This window comes from Talpa europaea (genome assembly GCF_964194135.1).
Source record: "Talpa europaea genome assembly, chromosome: 2".
NCBI lineage: Eukaryota > Metazoa > Chordata > Mammalia > Eulipotyphla > Talpidae > Talpa > Talpa europaea.
Genome location: NC_140068.1, coordinates 107,076,203 through 107,099,373, shown reverse-complemented (window position 1 = coordinate 107,099,373; position 23,171 = coordinate 107,076,203). Strand labels below are relative to the sequence as shown.

General features: G+C 46.6%; 2 protein-coding genes across 2 annotated transcripts in view; one reads left to right on the top strand and one right to left on the bottom strand.

Annotated features, from left to right (window-relative positions):
- LOC311188219 (patr class I histocompatibility antigen, A-126 alpha chain-like) overlaps positions 1-23,171 on the bottom strand; it is a gene marked incomplete at both ends in the record, with an annotated part of 330,968 nt that overhangs the window by 86,379 nt on the left and 221,418 nt on the right. The gene's annotated exons all lie outside the window — the stretch shown is intronic.
- The window catches only part of LOC311167623 (HLA class I histocompatibility antigen, alpha chain G-like), a gene marked incomplete at both ends in the record, with an annotated part of 140,837 nt that overhangs the window by 48,111 nt on the left and 69,555 nt on the right, over positions 1-23,171 (top strand). The gene's annotated exons all lie outside the window — the stretch shown is intronic.

Sequence of the window (23,171 nt, the reverse complement as noted above, 5' to 3'; positions counted from 1 at the left end):
CCCCTGGGATTCCAGGTAGGATGTATTCATGAGTTTATCTTCCTCTTTTTCTCCCTGAGTTATTCATTTCTTCATTTTCCTTTCCTTTGTAAATAAACCTTTTATTAACCTTTTTGTGTGTGCCTGCAGTTGAGTATTAATAAGTCCCTTTTAAGTGCAGGTAAGGACCCACAGTCAGGCAACTGGTTTTATATTGGGGTTGCCCTGTAACACTAAGACAGCCAATAAAAGTGTTTTCCTTGTAAAAACAAATTGGGTCAATCTGGGTATATTGTTAAAAATACATAACACATTAAATTTTAGTCTTCCTGAGTATTTCCTCTATGGGGACAGGGCATCATAACCAAATTCCAAATTAACAGCCCATTGGCTCTTCTAGCCACTGCTACAAAAGGCAGAAATAATAGAGAAGCCCCAGGTCTGAAATGTAATGATATTTGACAAATAAACGTTACATTCATGTCTCTAAAGACACCTAGTCTGCATTAATTCAAGCCTCGGGCCAAACAGGGTAAACCTGTAACCGTGTCAAAAAAACATGATCCATTATCAGTTTTCATTTGTGATGGGATTCCCATCCCTGCAATGACAGATAAAAGGTGTTTTTGAAGTGATAATGGAGGGCCTCCCTGGTGGCGCGAGGGGTTAAGACACAACCTAGGAAGCTGTCTGCAGCCACTGTAGTATGAGTTCGATCCCAGGCAAGGAGCTACCCACATAGCACAGCAGAGCTCCCCTGCCTTACCTGCTGCTCCTCTCAGCAGTGTATTTCAGTCATTCTGCCTGTTCATTTCGCACTGTGTCTCTGGTGAGTCCTCTGGCCGGGACCCAGGTCTTGTATGCATAAATAAATAAATCTTAAAAAAAAACCAAAAAACTAATAATGGACCTGCTTATATCTTCAAAGCTTTTAATTCTTTCCTGCTAGTTGGAATATTCAACATGTGCCTGGCGTCCCCAAACTACAGTAAAAAGAGCCAACAGGCTCTTCAAAACACAACTTACAAAACAAAACAAAAAAAAAGGGAATCAGAGAACAAGTTGCCCCTAAGGGAACAAATACATAAAGCTCCATTTACTTTAAACTTCCTAAATCGCAACCCCTCCGCCCTAACAGCTGTGCAGGCATCTCACTCCCGCTGAGTCTGGACGAGACCTGCGGTTTGCACCGACCCCGCCGCCAGGACCAGACTGGCCTGGCCTGTCCCATCACTGACCCGGGATGGGGGCGCTGCTGTCTGTCCCCGCAGGCACAGGCTGTGCTCCCTGACCAGGAGTTGGGTCCCACAGGGGTGAACCCCGCTCCGGACACTCACCACAGCGTCGGCTCTGCGTCTCCCCACAGCCCCAGGGCGCGGGCGGGGACCTGGGCAGCCGCACCCGCCGGTGCTTCCCGCGCTCCCGGCTGCCCTTGGCTGTTGGCGGGTCTCCGCGGGGTCCCCGCCTTGCTCTGGGGGCGCCCAGTTTGGGCTTCCAGGCGCCATTGGCTCTTCCCACAGGAACGCGCACGTTTCCCCAGTTCCTGGCTGCCTGGTGAGGTGCCTCTGGTTCCCTTGTGCTCACGGTCTAGCGGGTTCTTGGTTTGCTCTTGTTTATTTCCCTTTCTGTAGGGCGGGGTGAGGAGGCTTTGTGGGTGGGGGAGGCCACAGGGATCTGCTGCTTCCCTCTCTGCTCCTCTGTTACTGCAACTTCCCTCTCCGGGCAGTTTGCCAGCGTCACCAGCTTATCCTATGTGTCCTGGTTCTCGCAGGGACCTGCCGCTTTTACTCCCTATTGATAGTTTTTATGGGAGAGCTCACTCGGAGCGTTTCTTCCCCGCCCTGTTGATCCTCTGACTGTTCAGAGATTGGAATGTTTGCAGTACACCCGCCTCCCCGGAGGGGATGGAAAAGGACAAAGATGCATCTTGTGGACTCAATGGAGCATCTGCTCCACCGCCCTGGGCTGATCTAAAAAAGTTAAGGCGTGAAGCAGAAAAGACTTGAAGGTCACTGGGAAGCCTGAGACCCCAGAAAATCTGTTGCTCTCAATGTTAGCTCACATCCACATAAAATCTAAAGGTTTTAAGGTAATGATACGGGAATTGCAGTTTCTCAGGCCCCGTCTCCCAATCTGGAATGATCCCATGCTGCAGGGGCAGCGCTGAGTCCCAGCCGCTAGACCCCTCAAGAAGCCGCAGCAGGAACTTCGCTGACGCTCAGGCAAGCAAACAAGAAGAGGCAGACTTGTTTAGAGAAAGAAAAAGCTTATTGAGAAAAGGAAGAGAAATAAAGTGGGACTCACAGGCCATGGAGCCAGGCCAGGGAGGGGCAAGGAAGCCCAAGTGGGTCTGCCTAGGGAACATAGACCTTCCTTCCCTGATTACTCTAAAGCCCCACCAGGCTCTTTGTGATTGGTTAGCTCTCCCTGGTCTCACTCACTGCCTGAATGTCTCTGTGCCCAGAAATGAGTGTCTGTGTCCCAGGCATCTCACTGTGCATCTTATCTTTTTTCTTTATCGTCCTTGTCCAGGAATGTCCTGTTGCCCTCAGTCCTGGGGTGTTTGATGATGCCCTTTGGAATCTGTTGCCTTGTTATAGAGCAACCCCGATATTAAACGGGTTCCTGGCTGTGGGTCCTCACCCGCACACTTTAAAGGGACTTATGAATACTCTACTACAGACACACGCAAAAGGGTTAATAAAAGATTTATTTACAAGAGAAAAAGAAATAAGGAAAATATACAACTCAGGGAGAAAATAGGGAAATAAAGTCTTTAATGCGTCCTACCCGATCCGACGACCTGGAAACCCAAAGTCACTCTCAGAGTTGGCCGGACACTGCGAGCTGGCGGAGAGCCAAAAATGGAGAGCCCCCCAAAGCCCACGTGTCTGCCTTTTGTATCCACCTGGCTGCTTAACCCCACCCTCAGGTCCCAGCCACCTTCCCTTTGGTGGTGATGGGATTTGGAGTTCCCAGTGTCTTTGGCTTTGACCTGGGGTGGGGGTGGAGTCCACAAAGCCTATATGGAATTTGCTTTGGGACATCCTTTTCCCCCTAACAGCCTTATCTCTGGAGGCTTTCTTAACCCTCCTGAAGTCCCTGTACTGTCCTCGAGGCTGCCTAATTATCCCTAACTTGCCCTAGGACTCATTAACATGGCTGCTTGTAACATGGCTGCATTTCCTTGTTCATGGGACCATTATGTTCCATTCCATCTATTTTAAGTAATACTGCACAGGAAAGGATGTCCTGAGCAAACTCCATACAGGCTTTGTGGACTCCACACCCACTCCATCAAGACACTGGGAACTACAAATCCCAAGATCACCGAAGGACCTAAGGGTGAAGTTAAGCAGCCATGTTCTCTTTTTGAGTATTTAACTGTCCATGTGACCAGGGGTCACTCTCTTGGCCACATGTGTTTCGCCAGCTTAGCATGTCATTGGGAGTCCACGTCAGTGAAATGGGTAGGACGCATTTACAACCTATCTCCCTCTTTTTCTCCCTGAGTTGTTCATTTCCCCTTCCCTTGTAAATAAACATTTTATCAACTTTTTGTGAGTGTCTGCAGTTTAGCATTAATAAGTCCCCTTTAAGCCCATGGGTGAGGACCCACAGTCAGGCAACCAATTTATATTGGGGTTGCTGTGTAACAATACCACCTATTGGACACATATATTAAACCCACCTGTGTTTAATTTACTCCCATGTTGAAGGTCTGAGAGAGGTAAAGGCACCTATTCTGCATTCATTTATTTACTGGAGAAAATTGGCTTTCTCCTTCGGGTCCACTAAGGAATTGCGGTACTAAATGTAACCAGGAAGATTATCAGGGTGGATGGCATTTCCTTGTTCATGATTCGTTTTTCCTCACAGAAGATCTGCCCATGTGTGCCCTTGCTACCCACAGCTCTGGTCATTATTATTATTTTTTTTTTTTAGATTTTTTTTTTTTTAATAGAGGCATGTTTTATTTATTTATTTATTTGTTTGTTTTGTTTATACATGCACTGGGTACAGTCAGTGAGAGAATTCACCAGAGCCAGAGCGGGGAGCAGAGCAGGCAGAAGGACCGAAGTACACTGCTGAGGGGAGCAGCGGGCGGCAGGAGAAGTCTGCACGCCATGTGGGACCCTCCTCTGGTGGCCGGGGAGCAGCCGGGGATTGAACCGGCGTGGCAGAGGCCGCGGGCAGCTTCGCAACCCAGCGCTCTACCGCTGTGCCACCGGGGAGGCCCTCTGTTCATTATTGCATCCCTTTTCAACCTCAATGGTATATGAATCACATTTATCTAGGTACAAATGGCAAAAATCACAGTAAAATAATGAAACATCAAATTTTCACTCAAACACCAGGAGTAGGTGGTACAACAATATTGGGGGAAAACTTGCCTAAACCTAATGTCCCCATCTGTTCTGGGTACCACTTGGAGAAGGCCTAGACCTAAATTGGGTCATATGTAGATCAATTAATCTTACAGTAAATTCTTTGTTTTCTAACTGGTCCCTAGAAATTGGGGACCTTGAAATGTATTGTCCAGGAAACTAACACAACCTGGAACTGGGCCCTTCCATTTAATTCTTATGGCTATCATGGACACTGGGATCCCGGTTTAGCTGGGACCTCATTAAGAGTCAGACTTCACTCTCAAATGTCTCCCTTAAAATATCATTTTTGGTGCATTGCCTTAAACTTTTTCCCCCCAGTGATCCATTATGGATCTTATTAAGGTTAGAACCTTGTATGGATCAGCAATGACACTACAGTTTAGGTCATAATCTATACTTCTAGACCCTATATTTTTATTATGACCTCCAGAACACTTAACGTGATGGTGACCACTTATTCTGCTGCTAGCCAGAAAAAGGTTAAAGGTTTTAATGCCACCTTTCATGCCAATGTCACATGGTTAACCCCTCGCATCACTCACCACAACATCACTAGCCTTAACATTGCTCATGTGCTCATTCTAAAACAAAGAGCCGAGGTCTGGCTGCCAGGTAATCTTACCCGTGAGTGGATTGAGAATCTTCTCTTGAACAAATTACCAATGCTTTAGAACATACTCTTTTCGGTGTCCTCATAGCTGCTGTTATTGCTGCCACTGCTATGGCCGGGGCTGCTGCTACTGCCGTAGTGGCCCTACCTCACTCCCTTCACACTGCACAGCAAATGAATCAATATTTTCAAAATGTTACTTCCGAACTCCTGACTCAAATCACCACTGATCAGGAAATCTTACAGTGACTAGATGCCCTCGAGGCTGCAGTCTCCTGGCTTGGAGAACATCAACAAGCCCTCGGGACACTCAGCAGACTGAGTTGTGATGCCGAGTACCACTCAATGAGCATTACTGCTGTTCCTTTACCACCACCTCCTCTTGGGAAGTCATCCAATGGTGCCTTCATGGTGCCTTCCACGATCATCTGGGACGCGATAGTCTAGATCTCAGAAATAAACTTCAGCAACAAATGGCAAGAGGCAAATAATGCCACCTTCCGCCATCTAAATAATCTAGCCCACTGGCTAAACCCAACAAATTGGTTTTCAGGTCTCATTATCAGAATATGGGTTATGGCCAGACTGGGTATATTATGTATTTCATGTTTTCTTTCAGCGCTAAAGGCCCACTGTCTCTTGCTCCAGGCGACCCCGGACAAGCTGAGGCCAGGCTGACCCTTCTACAACCATCACAATATCAACCCCTTTCTGTGCCTCCTGCTGACTCCTCTTCTGATTCTGAATCCCCATAAAACAAAAGGAGAGGAAATATGGGAGCTTGGATTATTCTTTGCCTTGACTCATTTGTGCCTCTCAGAGCATGAACAGGGAGAGTTTGAGATAAGGAACCTCTCAGGGCAAAAGTCCTGAGAGTCCTGTTTCAGCAAGTGCTGAAAACCTCAATAGATGTTGTGCTTAGAGTAGCAAACCACTGACTCTCTCCCTGATTTCTCAGCCTTGGATGGGCCAGACGGTTACGAGTCCCCCACACACTTGTGCATTCCCCATTTGCCTGCTGCTTCTTTGGTCTTTTTTTTAAATGTTCTGTTTGATTCTAATAAAAACAAGACTGCTCTGTGAGCTGGGCTGCACCTTCATGGTGTGGTCCCTCTAGGCTTCTCATTGTTCTGCACATGGACTCTGAGTAATCCTTTTTCATCCCGCTGCCACATGTCATAATGAGACACGCATTCCCTGCTCAGTCTGTGGTATTTGATGAACATTTTCAGCACACAGAAATATTGAAATAACAGTGCAGAGCACACCACCTAGATACCAGCATTAGTATTTGCCACATTTGTTTTATTGCTTATCTTTCTTTATCCACGGATCTGTCTCTCTGTTCATCCTTCTTATTTTTCTGATGCATTTCAAAGTTACTTGCACATGTCAGCACCTTTCATTTCTCAACACTTGAGAATTCCAATTAACAACTAGAGTTCAAATTGGGTCAAGATTTTTCTTTGAGATAAAACTTTATTTGGAGAGATGTGCAAATCTTAAGTATACTATTAGAGGAGTTTTGACCCTTGTCCAAGAACATTATGTATATTGTTCTTTTCTTCTCTTGGAAACAATGAACATCTAAATAATTCAATGATGTGTCTCACTTAGCAATACAATTTATCCACACTCCCTCCTTTTGAGTAACTACCACAGACCAATCTGAAGCCTCCCTGGCCCCTCCATTATCAGCACGTTCCTGTGACCACACTCTCCTTGGAACAGAGCCCAGGCCTGATTCACCTTTATAGTTATTTATTTTATTATATTTATTCGGATAACCTTGATTTTTTGACCATATTTTTGGGGGAGGTAATAGGTGCAAAACTCCAAAATATATGCTATAGCCCGGTGTAAATATGGTATGTCAATATACGATATGTTATTCATCTTTTTCTAACTCTCCCTTTTCCTTTCATCCACAAGACTATTAGTCAATCATAAGCAGCAGCTTATCTGTTTTCATACCTTCACAGCCATATATTACCATTCTATCTATGGTAAATATTCTAATTATCAGTTTTATTAGAAAAACTTGTATTTACAGGCCATGTCTGAAGCATAATTTCATTAGAGCAATAGATGATCATTTCTTTTAGAATAGCAAATGTCTGAAGTTAGATGAAAGACAAGGAAATAGGGCACCCCTGGTGGCCCAGGGGTTAAAGTCTCAGTGCTCTCAAGCTATCACCAGCCACTGCAGAATGAATTCCATCCCCAGTGAGGGAGCTGACCCACAAGGCTCAGCAGACCTCTCCTGTCAGGCCCACTGCTCCCCTCAGCAGTGTATTTCAGTAGATCGGCCTGTTCTACTCCCCTACTTTTTATCTGGTGAATCTTGTCACCTCCCACCCCCAACCTCTGGTTTACATCCCAGTTCTTGTATGCATAAATAAATAAAAATAAATCTTTAATAAAAAAGAAATTCAAGAAAATAATGATTTCACTTTATAATTAACCTGTATGCAGTCACCCAAATCACACCAATTCCTATATATGAGCACTACTTTAACATTATATAGCAAGTTATTAACAGAAAACACACAAGCCAGAAATATTATAGCCTTAAACTTCAAATCAACCAACAACTCTTCTTAACTTTTTGAGAACATAAAACTAAAAATCATTTCATACAACAGCATGCAAACCACATACCTTTGTAAAGAGGTGGGACAGTCAAACTATTTCCCAGATTTTACCTGAAATGACCATCAAAAGTGTTCTGACTGCCTACAGCTTGTTTTTGGGCAATTTGCTTCCTTGAGCCTAAGCAGAGGACTATATTAAAATGCATAAATGATCCCCACTGACACTGTGGTGCAAATGGGGGTCTGGATCTTTGGGCCGCAAAGGAAACAAACCCCTCCCCCCCACCCGTGAACACTGAGTGAGCCTGAGCGGTCCTTGTCATGTCATTTCCTGTGCAGGTGGTTTTCATTTCCTCCAAAGCCTGTGCTAAGTTAGGGCCTGTGGCTTGACCTTACTGCAGCTTCTAGAAAAGCAAGCGAGTTTACTTTATCTTCAAATTCATTCTCTCAGGCTTGAGGAGATGCTCCCTGCTTTCCTGAGCCTCCCCGTCCAGGACCCCACAGCTGTTCACACTGGACAGGGTAGTCTCTGTCCATGTCCCTGACTCGTGGTCATGGTTTTGCTTCAATAATCTGTGACTTGTAAATCTGTCCCAAGCCCTGAGATCCACCCACCTTTACCCACACCCCACTTGGGACATAGCCCTGGAAACTATCCTGGTCCCAGCTGGCCCCAGTCTGTCCTCACAGATTTTCTGTCCCCCTGGACTGGTCCCTTGATCCCCTCCTTGGTTTCCCTGCTCCTCCATTCAGGCACCACAGATATTGTCCCGGAAGCTGGGAAAGGCTCCTCCTCCATGTCCTGGCGTCTCACCAGCCCCTGAGACCCACACTCCAGGCAGATGCCCGACTGCGTGTTCAGACTCTTGGAAAGGAGTAGGGGCAGGATGAGAGATGCTGGGCATAGGTAAGGGTGACTGAGCCACAGGATCTCTTCCCTCCCAATTGTGGGTGCAGGTCACCCTCCCCTCACAATTCTGAGACCCAAAAGGGGTACCTTTTGGCTACTGGTCAGAGATGACAAAAAAGGGGGTGCTTTTCCTGTCATTCTCTTCCAGGTGTGTAATGAGGCCTCCACTGCCTGCTCATCCCTGGACTGTGTCCTCAGGTCTTCTTTTCAACTCCTGCCCGGCCAGCTCATAAAGTAGAGAACAGAGAAATCCTGGGGGAAGTTGGGAGTATAAATTTCAATTCTTACGCCAAAATTGAGGCAGGAGGTAAAATGCTGGAGACTAAAGAGAGAGACTCACAGCAGCTGACAGGGAAGCTGCTGTTGCTCTCAGTGAGACCAAGTGAAACACAAGGACTTTGGGAAACTAATGTAAATCTTCTGTCTCAGTTTAAAGCCAAAAAACAATTATTTCTTATAAATGCAAACTTAAAACACATGTTTTCTTATTAAATAAATTTATTAGGACCCCCAAATTACCAGGGCCCTGTGGGCCAGTTAAAATCTATTAGGTTGTCCCATACATTTTGGAAAGTTTTGTCCTTATTGTCGTTTAACTCAAAGCATTTTTTAATTTCTTCTTTGATCTCCTCTTTAATCCATGGTCTTCCCATATTATGGGTTTCAATCTCCAAGAAATGGGAGTTTCCTTGCTTTTTTTTCATGGTTTATTTCTGGTTTGATGCCTTTATGATCAGAGAAGGTAGTTGGAATGATTTTGATCTTAATGTATCTGTTGATGTTTGTCTTATGGCCCAATATGTGATCAATTCTAGAGAATGATCTGTGTGCACTTGAGAAAAATGTACTTGGATATTTTTGGGGGTGCAGTGTCCTGTTAACCCATGAGGCATAGCTCTTTATTTAGGGCTCTAGTGTCCTTGCTCATGTTTTGTCTCGCTGATGTGTCCACTGGTGAGAGTGGGGTGTTGAAGTCTCTTACTATATATGCATTTTCTCTAAAGTCTGTTTTCAGAGCTGATAGTAATTGTCTTATATATGTTGGTGCTCCTTCATTTGGTGAGTAAACCTGCACCCCTATGTTTATTGCTGCACTATTTATAATAGGTAAGATGTGGAAACAACCCAAATGCCCCCCCAAAAAAATGACTGGATCAAGAAGATGTGGTACATATACACAATGGAATTCTATTCAGCAATCAAAAAAAGATAAACTCATGCCATTCACACATCTTACCTATTATAAATAGGACCTGCTGCTTTTCCTCCCTATTAACTTTTTTTTTTTTTTTCCATGGGAGGTCTTACTTGCAGTGTTTCCTCACTGCCATGTTGATCCGGACTCTCCCTTCTTTTTTTTCAGGAGAGCATTGGCTAGTCGGGGTTTTTGGTGGCTCCAAGTGAATTTCATCAGTATTTGTTCTATTTCTTTGAAGAATGTCATTGAAATTTTTATTGGAATAGCACTGAATCTGTAAATTGCTTTTGGTAGGATGGCCAGTTTGATTATGTTAATTCTTCTAATACATGAGCAGGGGATGTCTTTTGGTTTCATTGATCTTTTGGATTTTTTTTTAGTTACTATTTCATTTATTTCTTCTTTGATTTTTATTATTTCCTTCCTTCTACTGGTTTTAGTGTTTTTTGTGGTTGTTTTTCTAGTTCTTTGAGATGTGAGATTAGGTTGTTTTATTGAGTTCTTTCTTGTTTCTTGATGTGCACCTGTATTGCTATGTATTTTCCTCTTATTACTGCTTTTGCTGCATCCTATACATTTAGGAAATTGGTGTCCTCCTTGTCATTCAACTCAAAGTATTTTTTAATTTCTTCTTTGATCTCCTCATTAATCCAGTGGTCTTCCAATAGAGTGGGTTTCAATCTCCATGAGGTAGGGGGGTTCCTTGCCGTCTTATGGTTTATTTCTAGTTTGATGCCTGCATGGTCAGAGAAGATGGTTGGTATGATTTCAATCTTGGTGTGTCTGTTGATGTTTGTCTTGTGTCCCAGTATGTGTTCTATCCTGGAGAATTATCCGTGTGTGCTTGAGAAAAATGTGTACTCAGATTTTTTTGGGTCTAGTGTTCTCTAGATGTCTGTTCAGCCCATGTGGTCTAGATCCTTATTTAGGGTTTTAGTGTCTTTACTTATTTTTTGTATCATTGATCTATTCATTGTTGATAGTGGTGTGTTGAAGTCTCCTACCACATATGTTTTTCTCTGATGTCTGTTTTCAGAGATGATAATAGTTGTCTGAGATATTTTGGTGCTCCTTCATTTGGTAAGTAGATGTTAATGAGTGTTATGTCTTCTTGATGTATTGTCCCCTTGATCATAATGTAGTGACCATCTAAACTTTCCTCATCCTATAAAAGGACATCTTCCCCCCACAATCGGTGCAACTTCTCTGACTCTGGTAGGGGTCGGTGAACCTCACCCAGGAGAGCAATAAATTTCCTGCCTGTGAGAAACTTAGCTTGGCTTTCCTTTTCTTTATGGCAGCAATCCTTTCAAATACCAAAACTTCTCTTTATGAAATTGTACTCCAAAATACAAATCCACTTCTCATTACTTAAAGTTTTATTGAGTTTAATTATAAAAATTTGTTAAATATCAGGTTCTCAAAGTGACATGAGACTAGACTGGGGTCTGGGAAGCATGGAACCCCCTCAGGAACCACTGACTGTGCACAGCCACCACGACAATGCAGGACAGTCCCTCTGGGCTCACTGTAGTTTGGAGGAAGCACCTACAGACTGAGGATGCTCCTGCATTATCTAAGTCACCAGAAATATAGTCAGATTTGAAAGGAGTCTTTGAAGTGGTTAACTTAAATCTGAAACAGTCTTTGCATTTGTCCTCATCCTTCCCAAACTATGAAATCACAGGCTTCTCATCAATCTGACTGATGCTTGTGGGCTCTGACAGTGAGAAGCCCCATTACTCATGGGTTATGTGCCTCTTAAATAGGGATCCCTCCACCTTTGGGGAGTACAGGCATTTAAGAAGTGACTGCATAATCACACGGGTCAGGATCTAATTGAATACTGTAGCTCCAGGAAGGCACCCAGTAGTTTTTTTATGACAAGGGCAGACGGGTGAGGAATGTGGAGCCCTTAGTGGCTTTCTCAGGGAGCCACTTTTTGTAGGCTTTCTTTTTGTAGGGAGGTGACCAGGTGCGGGGCAGGCAGGGGAGCCCAAGGGCCAGGAGACTGGCAGGCGTCCCAGCATCTGGTGTATCTTCACTCAGTCTGGGCTCTCTGGTGTTCTCTCATGGTCTCTCTGCTGGTCTCTGCTGCATGGTCCTCTATGACATCGTCCTTATAGGCTCAGTCTCGGCTGAGGTGCGCCCACCTGCAGATGCCCACACCACAATCCAGAGGTCTGTCATGGATGCTAATGACAGGAGGGCAGAAAAAACCTGATCACTCCCATTCACCCTACAATCCACCTCCTCAGGGTTTTTGCTGTACAATCTACACAATCGTTTCCCTCGGCGAATATGAACACTGCAGCCATGACCCACAAAAGTAAACAATGCAACTGACGTTAGCGATGCACCAAAATACAATAGAATTCAACTAAGCCCAGGGAGGGACTAACCTAGGGGTAAAAAGACAAGATTATTTTTGCAGCAGATGATCCACCAATTCTGCTGCCAAAGGCACTGCTTATGTGAGAGGGAACCACTCTTTACTCAAGGCATCTGCCGTCACACTCCAGGAGCCGACAGGCTTCCTGGCCTTCTTTGGCTGTGGTCTCAGCCACAAACCACACACCACATCCACCCCCAACTTGCACTCATTCTGAGACTGGTGACACTATACTCTTTCGGAGGTAATTGCACAATCTCCAGGGATACTCACTGCTGTCACTCCAACACTCAGCTTTCATAGCCACCAGTGTGGCATGCAGACCCCTGCAGTCAGGCCAACCCTCCGGACACGCACTTGAGTCAAGGACCCATGGATACAAGCTCCACATGTGGCCTCACTCAGGTCCCCTCCACAAGCCACATTCCCTGCCCATCCCCCAAGGATGGGTCCTCTGCTCCTCACCCTTATTCAAAACAAACAGGGCATCATCCACAGGTGATTTTAAGAGGCTCCCCTGCCTTCTTTTGTGTCCTTTCAGCTACTAAACAACCATTCAGGGCTTCACAATATTAGCACCAGCTTTTGCCTTGTCTGTGTCAGCTTTTTGATCCACCTCCTCTGCCCAGCTGTTGAGAACCTCACGCAAGGTTGCTTTGGGCCACGAAGGCCCACTGGTCATGCCTTGATTTTCATCTCCTGGGATGTACACATAATCCCATCCACCCTCGGGGCCCATAACCATGACATCCACCTGCCAGTGTACCCCAGCCTTCAGGCGGGATTGTTATTCCAGGATTTTTATTCCAGGATTTTCCTCATGTCAGCACAGGGCAAGCTCCAGATGATGAATCGTGGTCCTCTTTCTTCTCCAATGAGTCTGCTGCCTCAGGGATCGTGGGCTGGTCCTTGCGGGCCGTCTCCTTCTTCACTCAATGTCTCATCCTACAGTTCCCGGACCTTGTCCACCTCCTGTGATCCTGCAGTGTCCTTAGCTCTTCCTGCAGTTTCTGCACTTGGTCACTTCCTGTGCTGCCACTGTGCATCCAGCATTGTCACAGCCTCATGGTCTGCATCCCTCAGTCCCTCCTGAAGTCTTCAGAGGGCTGCATACCCATCTGCATCCAATCATCCTGCCGACTACACCATTGTAGTGCCAGCAAAGCATGGAGCAGGTTTTCTAGGATCTGGGCAGATGGGAAAAGGAGGAGTCCTAGAGCCCTCAGTGGCTTTTTCAGGGTTTTAATGATCTTTCTACACCATTTATAGTGAGGTGACCAAGTGCAGGGCAGGCAGGGGCATATAGGGGCCAGGAGGCTGGCAGGCTCTCAGCCCCTGGTGAATTTTTACTCTTTCTGGGATCTCTGGTGTTCTCTTGTGGTCTCTTCACTTGTCTCTACTGCATCTGCTGCCAAGGACAGGGATCCTCTGCTGCCCCCATCCTTTGCCTCTGCCCTTATGCTCCCTCTTTGGCTCAGGTGCACCCACACACACAAGCCCATATCACACTCCAGGTGCCACCATCAGGCACGTGTGTAAGACCACAGGGATGGATCATGGATGCTAATGGCGGGAGGATGGAACAACCTGATCACTCCCATTTACCCAAAAAAACCAACATCATGCCAAAGATAAAGATGTGAGTTCTCATACCATAGGGGTCCCTGTGAGTCAAAATCTGATAGAGGGAAAGTGCAAAAAAAAAAAAAAGAAACCTCCCACGTGTAGTGGAAATGGCACTTGCACTTGAGGGCCGGGCCAGGGCCTCTCAATTGCAGGAAGAGACAGTGGCCTAAGGTGTGTTTGTCTCTCTTTGCTCAAACCATATTTGCTCTCAGCCTGAAGACAAATGTGCCACCTGATAATGCCACTGAGTCATGATAAGGGAAAAATAATCAACGATCAGAAGAATGAAATTGAGTCCCTAAAGAGGGAAGTAAAAGAAATGCAGGAGATCAAAGAATTAATATCTGGAGAATTCCCTCCCTTATTTAGTGTCACTTTCAGGGCTGAGCAGAGAAGGAAGATGCCAGGTGTCAGCACACGCCCTGCAGAGACAGTCACCACTTCCAGCCTCAGGTCATGTGGCTGCAGGAAAATGCCCACTGGCCGAGTTTGCCCAGAGGGGAGACAGCCCAGTCAGGGCTGCCCCTCTGGGGGGCTGATGAGGATCATACCGCAGGCTCAGGGAGAAGCCACCATGACTCACTGCCCCTCCAGTAGCTGGATGTGGATCCAGAGTCTCACCAAGGTCATTCTATAAGCCCCTCTACCCCTCCCTTTAGGCTGTGTGCATGGAGCAGCTCTGCGTGGTATTTTCACCAGCCCTGGGAGCAGGACACAGGCCCCATCACCAGGAATTAGATCCTGGGCCCCTGGGGTGTGGGTATTGGGTTCTGCCTGGCTCCCACAAAATATTCACACAGAGGTGCCGGCAGCCCTGCCTTTTCCACTACTCTGTGACCTTGTGAAGCTCCCCCTGGGAGGGAGAGAACAGTGGGCTAAACATGGGGGTCCCCTACCTGCATGTCCCTCCTCCCCAGGCCTGGGGGAGCCAGTGCTATTCTGGGTCTGTCTGGCCCACGTGTTTCCTGGGCTCTGGGCTGTGGGGTTGGAGAGGCAGCCCTTGGGGGTGGGGGCACAGACTATGAGACCCCAGGGGGTGCCAGGGCTGGGGGGCTTCTGGCTCAGCAGACTCCAGGCAGTGGGAGGGGAACATAGGGTGTTTCCTTGAGCATCATTTTCTTTATCAAGGATAGAAGGTGCCTGATGGATTATTGTTGGGAGGATGTGAAATTATGTCTCAAGAGGCCTGACCCACAGAAGGTGATACAATGACAGTCTCTTTTCCTGCCCCTCCAGAGAAGCATCCCTGTGCCTTTTTTTTATAATTAATCCTTTTTATTAAATTTTTTTAATTTATATCTTTTATACCATTGTGTATTGCCCATAAAATTCCCACCAGCAATTCCCCTGTGAGCCATTACTATAGTCCCCTATGCCCCTCTCTCCCCTGTTTTGATCCCTTTTCCCTGCCCTCCCTGGCAGAATGTCTCTGATTTATGGTTGCCTAATTTTGTTGTTTTCTTAAATTATTATTGTTTTTTTGCCTGATCCCTTATTTGGTTCCCCTATATTCCTCCTGTAAGTGAAACCATCTGATATTTTTCTTTTTCCTTCTGACTTATTTCCTGAACATAATCCCTTCCAGCTCCATCCATGTTACTGCAATTGGCATGAGTTTATCTTTTTGATTGCTGAATAGTATTCCATTATGTATATGTACCACATCTCCTTGATCCAGTCATCTGTTTTGGAGCATTTGGGTTGTTTCCATAGCTTAACTATTGTAAATAGTGCTGCAATATACATAAGGGTGCAGGTATCCTTTTGGATTAATGTTTTAGTGTCCTTTAGGTAGATTCCTAGGAGTGGAATTGCTGGGTCATATGGTAGCTCCATTTTTAGTAGGCGGAAGAGCTCCCACACAGCTTTCCATAGTGGTTGGACCAGTTTGCATTCTCATGAGCAGTGGAGGACAGTTCCTTTTCCTCACATCCTCACCAACATTTGTTTCCCTTTTTTTTTTTTTAAAGATTTATTTATTTATACAAGAAGTGGCGTACAGTCCAGATATGCAGGAGGATGAGAGGATTCACCAGAGACAGAGTGGGGAACAGAACAGGCAGACTGACAAAATACACTGCTGAGGGGAGCAGCAGGCGAGATAGGAGAGGTCTGCTTCGCCATGTGGGATTCTCACTGGCAAGCTGGGATGGAACCTGTGCTGCAGAGGTTGTTGCGGACAGCTTCACAGCAGCACTCAACTGCCTGCGCCACCAGGGAGGCCCCTGTTTTCATTTTTTAATTATGTACCATTCTCACTAGTGTAAGATGGTATCTCATTGTGGTTTGATGTTGCATTTCTCTGATTATAAGTGATGTTGAATATTTTTTCATATACCTATCGGCTGTTTGCTTTTCCTCTTTGGAGAAATGTCTTTTAAGTTCTTCTGCCCATTTTTTGACTGGATTGTTTACTTTGTTTTTTTTGCACTCTGTGTGCTCTTTGTAGATCTTTGTAACCAGTCCCTTATCTGTTGTACTGTGTGCAAAATTTTCTCCCAATCAGTAGGAGTCTGTTTTGGTGAGTGTCTCTTTTCTCTTAACAAGTTTGTTTGTTTGTTTAACCAGTTTGTCTTCCTGTATTCTAAGGAAAAGAAAGAACATTCCTCAGATGATAATATGGAAATTAAACACCAAAGGGTTAACAAAGTAGAGTGACTTTTGCCAGTCCCCCCAGATCTCCATATGCCTGCATCAAGAGGACATGCTTACCCTTCCTGTCTCCCCTTTGCAGACCCTTGCCCACCTCCCCTGTTTTTTACTCCTTTTCATAAATACCCCTGCCCTCTGCCAAAGAGCAGGAGAGTGGTATTTCAGACATGAGTCTTCTGCCCACCTCAGTTTATAGACAAATTAAACTACTTTCCTTCTCCTCAAACTCTGTTTCCTTTTATTGGCTGAGGTTAAGAAGCCAGTTTTTGGCATCAAAGTTGTCCAGTAAATTACAACACACTTCCTTGGGCACATGAAGAAGTAGTTTGTTCAGTAGATTTATAATCTCCATAAAACTCGAATTTTCTCCTTTAAGTTTTCTTTTATTGATTCTCCTAGTTTGACGTTGATCTCACTTATTATACTTAGAAATGGCCTAGACCTAGTTGTTGTCAAGTATTTCTTTGTTCTTTTACCAGGTGGGAATTTTACATCTTATGGTTGGAGAATATCAAAGAACATTTCAAGTAGACATGGAGATCAGTGACATGACAAATTTACATTCTCTAATCTTACAAAAATTTTTTTATACATAATTAAAATCCACAGAGGTAGTCACATTGCCTTTTTCTCAAGACCTACTGGTTATCTCCCTGTAGATTCTGAGAATGACTATCAGGGACACTTCGGTCTCAGGAGACTTGTCTCCTGGGCCTGTGGGGATCACAGCACCAGAACTTCCACAGAGTGGGGAGGGAGGGGCCGACCAGCTTGCAAGGTTGCATCACTCAGGGGGAGGAGACGCCCCTCCTCAGGTTATGGCCCAGGTGTGACTCACACTCTTTAGCTCACCAGGGGCTTCACCTAGGGTCCTGGTGCTTGTTCCTGCTGCTGAAACTGCTCCCGGATTTTCCTGGTGTTGCCCCCAGTCAAAGGACGTGGTCTCTGGAAGAAGAAATGGGGGGTTGGTCACAGTGGAGGGAGATTCAATTAAAAGAGGGAGAAGGGACAGAAACCTGCCTGGAGTGACTCTGTCATTGGGTGAACCTATCAAGGGAAGTTTTTTTCAGTAGGCTCATAACCTCAACTGGATTCTGTTGTTTTTGTCAGATCACTGTGAAAAGCTATAGAACATGATGCAACAAAGAACATGATCTCAAATGAAGGAAAACTGAGTTTGAATCCTGACTCTGCTCTCAACAGTGCCACCTTATCACATTATGAGTGTTATAACTTCTCTAGTCAGTTTTATCACAAGTACCATGAAGGGTAATAAGTCATGTGAGCATCTTGAGGACACAGCTATGGGACTGAAAACTGCACCCCCTCCCACCTGAGGGAAAGAACGGCCGGTAATTTGGTGACCCCTACATACCCTCTCCCAGGGTCAGAGGGTCCCCAAACTGAGAGACCCTCCTGCTGGCACCTGTGAGCAGCCTCTGATAAACAGACCCTCCTCCCTGACAAGCTGAGGAAACAGTATGAGGGAGATGGAGGACCTGGGATCATTTCTAGAACTGACTGGCCAGAGCAGTTTGCAATCACACTGGCAGTGGAAGAGGCTCCATTCCCACAGCATCCTCACCAGCATGTGTTGCTTCTGTTTGTTTGTTTTTAATATGGGCCCTTCTCACAGGTGTGCATTGGTGTCTCATTGTGGTTTTGATTTGCACAGATGAGTAGGTCAGGAAGATACTACTCAGAGATCAAAAAAGATAAATTCATCATTTGCAGCAACATGGATGGAGCTGGAAGGATTATGCTAAGCGAAAGTAGTCAGAAGGAACAAGACAAACATCAGATGGTTTCATTTATAGGGAGAATTAGAGAAATGAATGAAGGTTAAGAAGAAGATAAACCTCACAAGCTGACGTAGATCTGATGCATACAACAGAGCAGGGGAGGGGTAGGAGTCACACAGGGGAGGGAGGAGCACAACGCACTGTGGTGACGGATCACAGGTGCCAGGGTGGGGGAGAACTGTGGGAACTACACCTGAGGGGGGAAATCAAATACTGTCTAAAAACTAACAACGACGTAAGAAAATAAATATAAAAAATAAAAATAAAATATTTCAAATGCAGAGAAAAAAATGCAGAACTTTATCTTTCTAGAATGGTATGGGTTAATCCATAATGGAGCAAGTTACCAAAGATTTGTCACAAATGCAGAATGACATTAGGTAATAGACTTTACCTTACAAGGTAATAGATTTTACCTTATAAGACCCAGAACCTTCCCCTTCTGCAGCACTGGGTGACCGTAGTGGTTAAGACTATTGTAAACCACACCCTCCTGATACTCCAGAAATAGAAAAATACGCTTTTCCCACGCAGCTCACAAAACCCCATACCTGTGCTGCATTCTCGTCCCTGGATTCCAGAGCTGGGGCCAGAGCACAAACTGACCAGGACCCAGTGGGGCTGCTATTCCCTCTGGCGTGGCTCCTGGCAGCATGGACAGCACGTGGCACCTGGGTGGGTCTGAGAGTGAGTAGGCTGTTTGGTTGGTGCTAGTTGAGCTCCAATCAGATTGGTCCATTTAAAGCCATGAATGGTCTCATAAACCTTGAATGGCACCCGTGAGAAAGAGCTTGATTCTGATTGGTCCATTTACATTTCTGGCTCTGTATTCATAAATGAAACACCTGCCAGTGTGTCCAGATGCCTGAGGTCAGGTAGTCTCACCCTGGAGTGCAGGACGCTGTCACTCAGAGCCCATGTGACAGGCCCACAGGCTGCACACAGTAAGGTCCCCTCTCCCCATGGCAGCAGGAATCACAATGGGAGTGGGGTTCTGCCGCTGACCGGCGCAGTGGCAGAGCAGCAAGGCTGACCCAGGGATGAGAGACTGAGCTAGGCGGTCAAGGATTCGGCACAGAAATGAGTGACAAACAGACACACTTCAAGAGTGAAGATCTGAATGTAATGTGCTCAAAATCATCATAGACTTTTATACCTTTTCTAACAATAGATGATTTCATACAATTCTTTCTAAGCATAAAATACTTTGTAAGGCATAAGACATCTACTTTGTTATTCATGCTCATGTGATCGATGTTCCATGGCACATCAAACAAACCCAAGGTACTGAATCTACACAATCAGTTTTGTTTACACAGAACAGCATTCTTTAAGTTAGCTTTTCTTGATTCGTATCTCAAAACCACAATTATCAGAAAGAATTGATATTTACCTACTGGCATCTTTTACTTTTAGTGATCACGAGCAATATATTCTCTACGTAAGCACTTTGATCTTTATGGTGTTGTCTCATGTGAGAAGTATTATGATTATTATAAAACTACTATTGCCACACACTATTTTCTTTATCATGCATTTCCTGAAACTGATTGCACACATATAAAGAAAAAGCAAAGTAAGTGAAAAAGTAGTATGATTATAGACAGGTTGCTAAGTTGTTACTATTTCTGAAACAATGACTATCTGGTTAATGGTTAAACTCCTTTGTGGGTAATTCCATCAGGCTTGTTTGCAGGTGACGTTCTTAGCAGCCTTGTTTCATCAAAGGAGGGGTTATTTACTGCGGGCTTATTGCCTAAATTAGGCTTATAGGCATGTAGGCCTTGTTTGATCTGAACGCCAAAGTTTATCATGATGAAGCCCCTCGGGGACTGCGCCTGTCTTAGGTCGTCAGGAGTCACAGACATGAGGCTGGCCAGTGCCTTCTTTAGTCTGCCCCCGATCTTACCCGTCATTGACTGTCCAGTCCAGCGTACAGGGGAAGGGGGTCTTACTCACTCAGATGTGTCTGAGTGAAAGCCTCCCTCTTTCCAGTAAGTTCACTGGCGTTCAGCGGCAGAGGCTGCCGCAGGGTTCAGCAGGGCCAGATGCTCACCTGAGCACCCAGAGCAGGCACCCCTCTATCACAGCCCACAAGGCCGGTCTACCACCTGCCACAGCATAGCCCAGGTCAACACTGCCAGAGCTCAGGGATGCCCACAGGCTGCACGTTGAGCTTGGGGCTTGGCACACCATGGGCCTCTCTCCCCGTGGCTTGTGTCAAACCTTGCTACTGAAGTGGCCTCAGCAGTCAGTCACACCCCACTGAGTGCACCAGGTTGCAGGGATCCTCATTTATGTAGCTACTGGAAAATGACTACTGGTCAATTCTACCCCCAGAGGACAATCTGCCCCTAGAGGACAAACCCACTGGGGCTGCTGTTCCCTCTTGGATGGCTCCTGGCAGCATGGACAGCACATGACCCCTCAGTGGGTCTGAGAGTGACTCGGCTGTGACAGGCCTGGCAGAAGCTGTGGCCACAGGAGGTGCTCCCCGGGGCCCCTCTCTCCAGGCAGATGCTGTAGGTCCCCTCGGCCAGGAGGGCCCAGTTGTGGCCCTGAGGTCATGCCTGTCCCACAAGGTAGGTGAGGAAGGGGAACAAATGAACAGAAGAGGAGAGACTCAGGGTGGAGGTGACCACACCTGCACTGGTCATGCCGTAGAAGCCTCCTCCCTGCCCCACACACTCTCACCCTCTCCAGTCTCTGCTCCCTAAGGTGCCCCACTCCTTTCTCAACATGGACCCTCACCTGCCTTCTCTGCTCCCAACATCAGGCAGGGAGGGCTCACAGGGCCTGGCATCACCTCCACTTTCTCTCCCACCTTTCCCTGCAGCCAGGAGAGCAGACAGGGGCTGAGTGTCCACGATGTGCCAGGCCCTGAGCTGAGACTCACAGGCATCAGCTCCCCACCCTCACCAGGTCCCTAACCTCACCACACACAGGTGAGGAAACTGAGGCTCTGGGGGGGAGTCCCTGTGTGGGTCCCACCCGTGTGCTGGGGGCACAGGCTGGAGTCCAGGTCCAGGGAGAGGCCCACGCCACTCAGCACCTGCTGCAGCAGCTCCAGCTCCTGCGCGTGCCAGCCCCGGACCCGCCCGCACCCAACACCCAGGACCCTTACCCTGTCTCCTCAGGGTGACTCACCTCCCTGTCACCTCCTGCTCCCCCTGGGGGTCAGGTCACCTCTCACCTTCTCAGGGAGGAGGCCCAGCTCCTCCCAGGTCAGGGTCCCCTTGCTCTTTGCTCCCCAGGTCTGTCTCCAGCTGGACCCTGAGTTACAGACACACAGAGTCCCCGGACTGCTCACTCTGTGCCCCAGTGCCTGGAGGGTGGCACCCCAAATACAGGTCATTTGAGTTAAGAAATTAATTAACAAAAAGCAGCTCAGAGGACTCTTGTTTCTGGTTATGACTGGTTAGGACATTTCCATCAAACACATACTGAAAACAATGCCTATTGGTGGCATTTACCCTCTTCAAGAACAAAGATTTCAGGTATTTCAAGGGCTATTATGTGAAGATTTGTATTTACTCTGTTTGAACCCAGAGGTCAGAACCTGGTCATGTCTGCAGCAGTCTCGGGCCCAGCCTCTGTCATCACGTCCTCTCTCCCCTCATCTCCCTCCATCACAAGAGCAACATCAGGAGGAATTTTTAAATTCAACTGAATCACATATGGCTGTCTGGGCAGGTAGTGGGAGCCCGTCACTAAGAGGACCCAACCCTCACTCTGGATGTTTTCAGGGACTGTGACCACACTGAGGCCTCAGACCCCTCAGCCCTGAGACCCTTCCCCACTGCAGCTGCCACAGCAGGGGGTGAGGGGGCTGAGGTAAAATATTAATTTTGTTTCATTTTTTGCCTTTTTGTCCTGCTTTGTTTGCTTGGATTAACATTTTCTCCCTCTCCCACAGTTCTCTATTTCACATCATCATAACCACAAAAGATAGTAGAACTATTACAGCAAAACAGAAAACACTTATCTCCAATCCTGGTGGCTCATGTGGTAACAACACTCTTATTCTGCATCCTCATCCAGTGGGGACCAGGACAGTCATCCTGAGCACAGCGGTGAGGAAGGGAGGGAGGGAGGTGGGGGAACCAGTCTGGGTTTATCTGAGATCCTCTCCCTTCCCCACATGAAGGGTTATCCTCTCCTCCCTTCTGGACTATAGACAAAGGCTCAGCTCAGGAACTGGTATGACCTGGGCTAATCCTGCCCCTGGGCCAGGCCAACAGGGCACATACTCCTCCCTCTCAGTCTGTGGGACTCCCTCCAGCTGAGAGAGAGAGAAAGTAGCTGCAGCCCATGGAGGAAGTGACCTCTGGGAAACAGAGGGGCTGCCAGGCTGGAGCTCCCTGACTCCAAAGGAGATGAGCCTGGAGTGGGCATTAGAGGAGGAGAGAGGGAGCTGTCAGGGGGAGCTGCCCCCACAGCCCAGCAGGGTCCCACCCAGGCTCCTTACATCTAACCATGGGAATAGTCTCAACCCCCTCCTGTCTCCAGATCCTCTGCTGCCTCAAGTCCTGCTCCAAACCTGCTGCTCCATGGAACTGTACTTGTTGGGATGTTGCCTGACACTCTTCACTCTGTGGGACTGGAATTAATTTATGCTCAAGCTTGATATGCAATTGTCCTCCCATTGCCTTATGTTGTGTGCCTGTGTCTCCTGTCACACACACACACACACACACATACACACACACTCCCCTCTCCTTGGGAAGGAGATCCTCACTCAGCACTGGGGTTACTCTGACCCTCTGTCTCTGGTTCCCCTCAGAGCCGCCCTCTCTGCAGCGTCTCTACTCGGCGGAGTCTGAGCAGCCCCAGGAGTCCCTGCACCTCCTCTCTTTGACCTTGTGGGAAACCAGCCCCTCACCCTGCATGACAGTGAGGAGGCGAAGGCAAAGTCCTGAGGTCAGTGATGGATGGAGGAGACAAGTTATTTTTTTCTCTTGGTTTAAAATAGTTTTTTTTTTTTTTTACTGTATTTTTTGCAGTAATACATGTTTAC